Source organism: Alexandromys fortis, unplaced genomic scaffold (assembly GCF_014885135.2).
Source record: "Alexandromys fortis isolate MF-2015 unplaced genomic scaffold, M_Fortis_MF-2015_v1.1 scaffold_239, whole genome shotgun sequence".
NCBI classification, from domain to species: domain Eukaryota; kingdom Metazoa; phylum Chordata; class Mammalia; order Rodentia; family Cricetidae; genus Alexandromys; species Alexandromys fortis.
In genome coordinates this window covers 82,054-91,927 of record NW_026068120.1, presented here as the reverse complement: position 1 = coordinate 91,927, position 9,874 = coordinate 82,054, and the positions used below count along the sequence as shown (strand labels likewise).

Here is a 9,874-nt window from a genome sequence, read left to right as displayed (position 1 = left end):
GAAATGGGAGGCTGGGAGGAGGCGGAAACTTTTTTTTTTCTTATTCTCAATAAAAAAAAAGAAAGAAAAAAAAATAAAACTGAGAGATCAAAAAAAAAAAAAAAAAAGAATCCTGGATTCGTCTCTTAAAGTCTCCATCATACTTTTGTTGTCAAACCATCTAAAACCAAGGAAAACTACTAATCCCAGAAAGATCCATAGATGTGGGGTGCTAGACATCTCTTGTAAGGTCTCACACATGACATACTCAAAAAGACTGTTAAAGTCCTGAATAGTAATATTCTCAGACATTTTGTTTATAAAAGAAAAAAAATTACCTGCAATGACTTGTTCCTGCCAGTGGTGGCGAAAGAGTCCACTTGAGTCCACATGGAGAGCCGGTCTGAAACAACTCAAAACCAAAATTTATTGTTCTGTCTGGGGAGTTAGAGTGGGTGAGGAAGGGGTCACTTTGATTTAAGCTTCCGTGTTCCGCTCCAAACGCCAAGGCAGAAAGGGAAGGGTTTATTGCTCTGGTGAGCGGGTGTGAGCTGAGGACACAGTGCCTAGTGCGGCTGCTGTTGTAGGGCGCGGGCTGGAGCACAGGCGCGAGCCCTGCCGGTGACACTCGGTGCTCTTAGGGAGAGAGAGCGAGTTGGTGTGGGCGGGGGTGGAATGTGAAAAGCACACCCGGGAAGCATGCTGTGAGCTTGAGGGCGCGAGGGTTGAGAGGGCGGGCAATCAGGTGGACCGGCGCAGGGGAGGGAGGCGCGTGCGGGCCTGTGCACCACGGCGACTGCAGGGAGGCCCAGCTCCAGGACCTGCTGTGGGCTCGGCGGGCTACCCACTTGATTTCAAATGCTTCCTGAGTTCCGGTAGCTAATCTTGCTCGCAAAGGCTGCCTCCCCGTGCCGGGGCAGGGGCAAGTTTGCCCCACGTTGGGTGCCAAAATGATGTGGTGGCTTAGATTAATGCAGACAAATTGTGATAAGTATTTGCACAACTTTAATGGGAAAACCAGACTCACTAAGCCAAGGTTCCTGCGAAGTACAGGAAACAGGAAGGGCCAGCAGCTTCTGCGCACCCAATTTATCAGTAAACATTCGCCCGAGGCGAGCCCGCCCCCAATGGGCAGGCTTATCCCTACAGCAGATTTTAGAGCTAAGGGTGTCCATAATTCCTTCAATAGTAAATTGAGGAAGGAATTGGAGAAATGGAAGTAGAGAGTAAAGTAGGAATAAGAAGCACAGTGCATGGTTTAGGGCCACAGATGATAGTGGAGGAAATATTTCATAGCAGTTCACCAAGGCAGTGGTAGGGGTGATTTCTGCTCAGACAATGGTTTCCAGGATGCCAGGCAGGAATCTCAGCTCCAAGCTCCTCTGCCTCATTTCAGCTCCCAACTGCTCACCCAGTTTTGCTCCACCCATCAATCCACTCATGGCTAGCAAATGGGGTTGACATGTTCCAGCTGCTGTTTTCTAGTGTCCATGACCAACTGCCCATCATGATGGATGCTTTGTCGTTGGCCTGATGCGAGCAAGATGGTGAAACACACTAGCTTGACTGTTCCTTTGAAACAAAGGTGCCATGTAGGCTAATTTCTTTTTCATTCAATTCTTTCTCTGCTAAAGTGGAGTCTATTTGTTTTTTACTATGACTCTTGTGACTCTTGTCTTTTACTGAATCTTGTAAAGGCAGCTATTAATCCATTATCATACCCAACAATCCCTTGAACCATGAATGTGTTTTTTAAACTCTATACTTCTAAGTTAAGGAAGAGAAATTTTTATATGCCATATGTAATGAGATCATGTTCATTTACCAATATGTACCTAAATTCTCACACATTTCATATGAAAATATGCATGCCATCTGTTGGGGGTTGTCATTACTGACAGATCTTTAGTTTGAATTTGGTGGTTTCTGGGACTTGTTTAGCTATTACTTTTGACTGATAAGGCACTATGGTGTGCTTAGTGACAGTAGAAGACATTCACCTCATGACAGCAACATTAGAGGTAGGATGAGTCCATTGTCCCAACACACCTTCCAATGGCAAGCCTCCAATCACTAACTTTCTCATCTTTTAAAAAACATTTTGTTTTTATTTTTTTACTATTTATATGAGTGTGAAGGAAAGAATTATCTGCATGTCGAGTGCAGGTGCCTTTGGATGCCAAAAGAGGCTGTTGGATTCCCTGTAGCTGGAGTTACAGGCAATTTTGACTCATGTAATGTGGGTCTGGGAACCAAATTCATGACCTCCGCAAGAACATCCCATGCTGTTAATACTGAACCATTTCTCCACCCCAATACTTCTCCACTTACAGGCTTCAGCATGTCTCAGCAGCATCATAGGCTGAAGGTCATCACTGTTAAGGCAGTGTGTATGTCCAAGCTACAGCAACATCCAGCCAGTTGATTGTTTATTGATACAAAAACTATGTTCACTAATGATCCAGTTCTACGAATAATGTGCTCATTATAGTAGTAGGTGTAATTCGGATTTTGAATTATAACTTGCTCACATCTGATTTTCTTCAGACTCCCCAGTCTGTCTGCAGTGAAAGTTGTAGTCCTGGATTCAGAAAACATCTCCCAGAAGGAAATGTGGCTTATTGTTTTGACTGCACTCTGTATCCAGAGAATGAGATTTCCAATGAGACTGGTAAGTGTTTTATTCAAAAATTCTCTACTTCTAATTAATAGCATTTTTTATGAAGTATCTCACATTTGTATTTCAAACTCTTTACACACTGAGCTGTTCCCCTAGCCTAAGATATTAAGCAAAGTGTAGTGATATACACCTTTTACACTCAGGAGACAGAGGCAGGCCGATATCTGTGAGGTTACAACCAATTACTCAGGAGGCTGAGACAGGAGGTTCATGACAAGTTCAAGGCCATCCTAAGTATCAAAAGGGACCTCATTTCAAACAGAAGTCAGGGAAAGTTTTAAAAGGTTTACTGTAACTCAAAAAAAAAAAAGAATGGATACTGAGGCATGATATAGAATGTTAGCAGGAATCCAGTGAGAACTAGTTAACTTTCATTAATATATACTGTATTGTTAAGACAACTGATTTCTTCAATATTTAATTACTAATTAATACCTTAAAGTGTTCAAATGCATGAATATAAATGAAGTGATGCTGAGGTCAATCACCTCTATAATGGAAACTTTTTAGAGACAGGGTCTCTCTTGTAGATGGAACAGCGGGCCACTTCCTGCCGTCCAGCTCCCAGCCACTGGCTAGCTTTACCCGAAATAATTACATGGAAACTGTATTCTTTTAAACACTGCTCAGCCCATTAATCTAGCCTCTTATTGGCTAACTCACATATCTTGATTAACCCATTTCTATTAATTTGTGTAGCACCACGAGGTGGTGGCTTACCGGGAAGGATCTTAACCTGTGTCCATCTTGGAGAGGAGAGCTATAGTGTCTGCCTTATTGCCTTCTTCCCAGCATTCTGTTCTGTCTACTCTGCCTACCTAATTTTCTGTCCTATCAAAGAGCCAAGGCAGTTTCTTTATTAACCAATGAAATTAACACATAAACAGATGACCTTCCTCCATCACTCTCTATGTAATCCTGGCTGTCCTGCAACTCACTATGTAAATCAAGCTGCCCCAAAATTTCTAAAGATCCACTGCCTCTGTCTTCCAAGTACCAGAACTAAAGAAAGACATATGCCACTTTGCCTGGCCTATAATGGTAAACTTTTTAAATTCGCTTTTCAAATAAAAAGTGTAATCATCTTTCTGGGAATTAAACTAAGGTTGTGGGTTTGGTGGCAGGCATCTTTTTTCAGCAAGCCACCTTGAAGGCTCTCTAATGTATTTTTTTAAAGTCTTTGATTAGTGGAGTTGGCATTTAGCTCAATTGGTAGAGTGCTTGCCTAGGTTTCAACTCCAGCACTGTATATGCTGGGTTTGGTGATACACACCTAATTCCAGCACTTGAGAGAAGGAGAAAAGAGGATCAGAAGACCAAGGTCATCCTCAGCAACATAGTAAACACAAGAGACTATCTCAAAATAAAGTACTTTGATAGTGTATATTTGGTGTAGAATATAATGGGTTTTATGAATATTTGTTCACATGTAACATACAGTTTGACTATATTTACATCCACATCCTACCTTGTCCCCCTCCTTCCTTCTAGAAGTTCTTCTTCTGGCCAAGTAGTTCACCTCTGTGTGTGTGCATGCAAAATCTAGACTGCAATAATGAATCATGCAATTATTGTCTTTGGAAACCTGATTTATTTATTTCATTACATAAGATACAACCATACAAAATTCTAGTTCTGGGGGAAGTGACGCCCTCTGAAGACACCAACTATACACAAGGTAAAAGCAAAACACCCATACATATAAAATAGGTAAAACTAAAGAAAATTAAATAATAATAAAACATAAAATGTATTTTCTTGTAATTGTGTTATAAAGGGCACACAAGTCTAGTTCACTGTTCTATTGATCTGAGGAGACACTGTGATCACAACTCTTATAAAGAAAGCATTTTAGTTGGGGCTTATTTACATTTTCAGAGGTTTACTCCATTATAACCAGGAAACATGGTAGCACACCAGCAGACATGGTGCAGGCAGAGTAGCTGAGGGCTCTACATCTGAATCTGCAGAAAGCAGGAAGAGAGCCACTGGGATTGGCTTTGGCTTTTGAAAGTTCAAAACCCATTCCCAGTGACATACTTTCTCCAACAAAGCCATACCTACTCCAACAAGGGCATTCCTCCTAATCTTTCTCAAGTAGTACTCCTCTCTGATGACTAAGCATTCAAGACTATGAGGTCATTCTTTTTCAAATCACCACATTCCACTCCCTGCCTTCCCATCAGGTTGGAGACATATTATAATATAAAATGCATTTAGTCTGATTTTAAAAGTCCCCATAATGTCAACATCTAGTGCGTTGGGGTCCCTGGGTTTGGGTCTCGTGCAAATCAGGACACAGGGGATGCAAAGTGTGAACAACTGCATAATAAGCTTTATTTTGTATGGCCTTTTATGCAGACTAAAAAGCATTACCTCAACTCTGAAACTCCCCCTTTACTCACGTACATGATCATGAGAAACTCTTACCTCTCCTTGCAAGAAACAATACCTCAATTAATAACAATAATTAAAAGTACATAGAAAAGAAGTACATAGAAACAAGGCAAAAAGTATACAGAAGCAGAGCACTTCTTTGTAACTGCTAGAGCATGAAGAACTGAGCTCAAAGGCTACTTCCTTATCCAGGGTACAGATTCTGACAGAATATTTGAGAAATGGGCAGAAAAAGTTTGCTTTCATCTATGCTTGGTTTGCCAAGCAATCATTTCCCAAGTTTGTCTCATCTGTCCCAGGAGGAGCCTGCACTCTCAGCCAGTTCTGTGTCTCCACACCATAATCTATAACATTTGTAATACTGTTTACAAGTCCAGAGTTTACTCTCTTCTGAGACTCATGCAATCTCTTTAACTGTAACCCATGTAAAATTAAAATTAAAAAAAAAACAGGTCACATACTTCCAGCATACAATCGCACAGAATGTACATCACCATTTCAAAAGATAGAAAAGGAAGCATACTGAGGAAATACTGGACCAAAGAAAGACCAAAGTCAACAGAGTCAACTCTAAATTCTTCATCTCCACCTCTGATGTCAACACGCTTTTCAGTACTCGAACTCCTTCCAGCTTTGTTAACTGCAACACACCTGTCTCTCTCTCTTTGGATGATTCCACACCCAGTCTGCAACTTTCCTCAGCAGGTATCTCACAACTCTGGCATCTCCAACATCTTTGGGTCTCCAACAAATCTAGACTTCACCTTCACAACTTCATACAATGGCCTTTCTGGGCTTCCATGCACACCCCTGACACACACCTAATCTCACCAGCTTTCCTTAGCTGTGGAGGGAGATCACACACAAGGATATATCTCTTTCCTATATCCTTGACTCTAAAAGTCAGAACCATGTATTCAAAGCTGACGAGTTCTACTGTTTGCTAGGCCTGAACATGGCCCCTACTTCTATTACATTTGCACTAGTTTTCTGTTGTTATGGTTTCCTTCACTGCTTAAGATTTTCTTTAATTTCTTTTCAAAAGTTGGAAGACTTTCTGGGTGGGGTCTTCCTGGGGTCACCACTTTCATTATTAATTTTAGCATGGGGCTTTTCTTTAAATGTTTATCTCTGTCTTAGTTAGAGTCTCTATTGCTGTGAAGAGATATCATGACCACGGCAACTCTTATAAAGGAAAATATTTAGCTTGGGCTGACTCATTGTTCAGAGGCTTAGTCCATTGTCATCATGATGGGAAACATGGTAGCACACAGGCATACATAGTGCTACAGAGGTAGCTGAGTTCTACCTCTGGATCTACAGGCAGCAAGAAAAGAACTGAGTGAGACATACTGAGACCTCAGAGCCCACCCCCTAGTTACACACTTCTTCCAATCAAGCCATACCCATTCCAACAAGGCCAAACCTCCTAATAGGGCCACGATCTATGGACCTATGGAGGGGACATTTTTATTCAAACAACCTCAATCCCCTTGAGTACTATATTTAGCTTGTTTACACTTCATGGTGCACTTTTTTCCTCAATGTGTACATATTGTACTTTTCCTTGTTCATCTTGCTTTTTTTTTTATTATAGATCTACGTAAGGGTGACTACTAATAACCATGTAACACAATCACTTTTAGGTGGTCTTGAAATCTCCTCTTCCAGTGTCATTAATCTAAAACTCTTCAATTTAACATCAGGCAGATTTTTGGGCAAGAGCAGAAAATAGCCACATACTTCTACAAAATATAAGAAAAATTTCTAAGCTATTTATTAATATTCTTCTCCTCTGAAACCTCTTGAGACAGGCGATCAAATCTACACTGCTCACATCACCACAGTCTTTCATGCTCCTATTAGGATGGCCCATTAAGCCCCACTTAAATCATCCAACCACTCTTCTAATCCAAAGTTCTGAAGTCTTCCATACTCCTCCAACAAACATCATGGTCATTCCTATCACAGAAAAAAAAACACACTCCTGGTATCATCATCTGTCTTAGTCATTGTTCTAATGCTCTGAATCAACACCGTAACCACAGCAGCTCTTATGAAAGAAACCACTTAATTAAGACTTGCTTATAGGCTCAGAAGTTTAGTCCATTATCACCATGGCTAGAAACAGGGCAGCATGAAGTTGGACATTGTGCTGGAAGCATAGCTGAGAGTTCAACATCTGGAACTGCAGGCAGTAGGAAGAGAACCACTTGGCCTGGCTTGGATTTTGAAACTTCAAAACCTACCCCCAGTGACACACTTCCTCCAACAAGATCACACATCCTAATCCTTCCCAAGTAGTGCCACTCCCTGACATCTAAGTATCCAAATGTTTGTGGCCTTTGAGGGTCATTATTATTCAAACCACCCAATACACATGGCATGCATGTGGAAATTAGAAGACAACTTTGGGAGATCATCTGTAACTGCAACTTCAGGGGATCTTAGGCTATCTGTATCATTTACACAAACCCACACACATGCACACACACACAAAACTAAAATTTTTAAATCTACTTAATAAAAATTAATCTTTAAAAACAATCCAATGTTTATATTTGAAGTTAATTCCTTCCTACAAATTTTATGATAACACCTTTAAACTCCTTTGTTTGCTGCCAGAAAAGATGTCTCAAAGGCCAGGGTATGCCCTAACTTGCCAAGTAGCTGAGTCTGGGTTTGTACTCCTATTCCTCCTGTTTCTACCTCCCAAATGCAAGAGCTACAGACATGCACCACTATGTGGCAAACTGTTAAAATGCAATATTTACTTATTGATAGAAGAAAAGTAACCAGAGAAATCAGTTCACTGGGTAGCTACATTTGAACCCCATATCTGAGAATACCACTACAAGGAAAGGACTTCAGAAGCCCCTTCTTACCTCAGTAAACTTATTTTTCAAAATCAAGAGTGTTGTGTGTGTGTGTGTGTGTCCAGGAGTGTGGCTGTGCATGTGTCATGGTGCACAGATGGAATTGGAGAGTCAGTCATCACCCTCACTCTGCCTGAGATCACATTTCTTCACAGATGCATCAGCCAGGCCAGATGCCCCATGACCTCCTGGAAAGTATTGTCTGTCTCTCATCTTATAATAGGGGTGCACTGGGATTATAGATGCTTGTGCTACAGCATCCAGCTTTTATGTGAGCCCTGGGAATCCAAACTCAAATTATCAGGCTTAGGCAGCAAGCTGTTTATCCAGTGAATCACCTCGCCTCAGCCCAGAAAATATTTTACATGAATGCAATATTGTGATCAAATTGAAGTTGGATATTGTAAGTAAGTATGTAAATTTCTGAAAAGTGGAAAATAATAACATCAGATATTCAAAACAACACACAATTGAATTAAGAGGAGAAACTATAGCTTTGTCATGTCACATTGCAGGAAATACACGGTAGTCACGTTATTCCCCATAAAGCATTCTTTCGTTTGATGTCTGACGTAACAAGGGATGTCTGTTAAGCTGAACTACTCAAGTGAGTGGATAAAGAGGACAAAAGAAAACTAACTTGAAATAACAAATATACATGCTTTCACCAGATGCAGATCAGTGTGTGAAGTGTCCAGATCATCAATATGCCAACACAGACCGAAACCATTGCCTCCAGAAATCTATGACTTTCCTGGACTATGACGATCCCCTGGGGATAGGTCTGTCATGCATAGCCTTGTACTTCTCTGCACTGTCAGCTCTCATTCTTGGGATCTTTCTGAAGCAGCAAGACACTCCCATCGTGAAGGCAAATAACCGCACTCTCAGCTACATCCTGCTCATCACCCTTAACTGCTGTTTTCTCTGCTCTTTTCTCTTCATTGGCCACCCCAACACAACCACTTGCATCCTGGAGCAGACCGCATTTAAGTGTTGTTCACTGTGGCTGTTTCCACCATCTTGGCCAAAACTATTACTGTGGTTCTCGCCTACAAGGTCATTGCCCCAGGAAGAAGAATCAGGTGGTTGTTGGTAACACGGGCACCTAACTTCATTGTTCCCGTCTGCACCTTGATTCAGATTATCTTGTGTGGGGTCTGGCTGGGAAAATCTCCCCCCTTCATTGACACAGATGCACACTCTGAGCGTGAACACATTATCATCCTGTGCAACAAGGGCTCAGTCACTGCTTTCTACTGTGTGCTGGGATATCTGGGAGCTCTGGCCTTGGGAAGTTTCACTGTGGCTTTCCTGGCCAGAAACCTACCTGACACCTTCAATGAAGCCAAGTTCCTGACATTCAGCATGCTGGTGTTCTGCAGTGTCTGGGTCACCTTCCTCCCTGTCTACCACAGCACCAAAGGGAAGGTCATGGTGGCTGTGGAGGTCTTCTCCATCTTGGCATCCAGCGCAGGGCTCCTAGGTTGTATCTTTGCCCCCAAGTGCTACAACATTTTGTTCAGACCACAAATGAACTCTATTCAGGGGCTCAGGAACAAAATACATTATAGGTACAAGAATTAATAAATTTATAACTTTCAAGTTAGCACATGAAGGAGATTTCATTATTACATTTTCATTCATATATTTGTTCCTAGTCATCTGTCTCACAAACTGATACTGCATTCCTTCTATTGACCTCTTCCTGTTTCTTCCTTATCTTAAAACAATCCTCATTTTTACACTCATGTCTGTGTGTTTCTTTACTCCATGCCCCTTCCCACCTCCCATACTTTCACTCCTTCCTTGGATACCTTCCACTTTAAGAATGAGGAAGAGAGAAATAGAGAGAGAGAGAGAGAGAGAGAGAGAGAGAGAGAGAGAGAGAGAGAGAGAGAGAATGCCAGCCCCTCTTGTGATATTTATACTTATGACTATG

At 41.5% G+C, this 9,874-nt stretch overlaps 1 pseudogene; it reads left to right on the top strand.

Annotated features, from left to right (window-relative positions):
• Positions 1–1,946: 1,946 nt before the first annotated feature.
• On the top strand, positions 1,947–9,519 carry LOC126490313 (vomeronasal type-2 receptor 116-like; annotated as a pseudogene).
• The last annotated feature ends 355 nt before the right edge of the window (positions 9,520–9,874 follow it).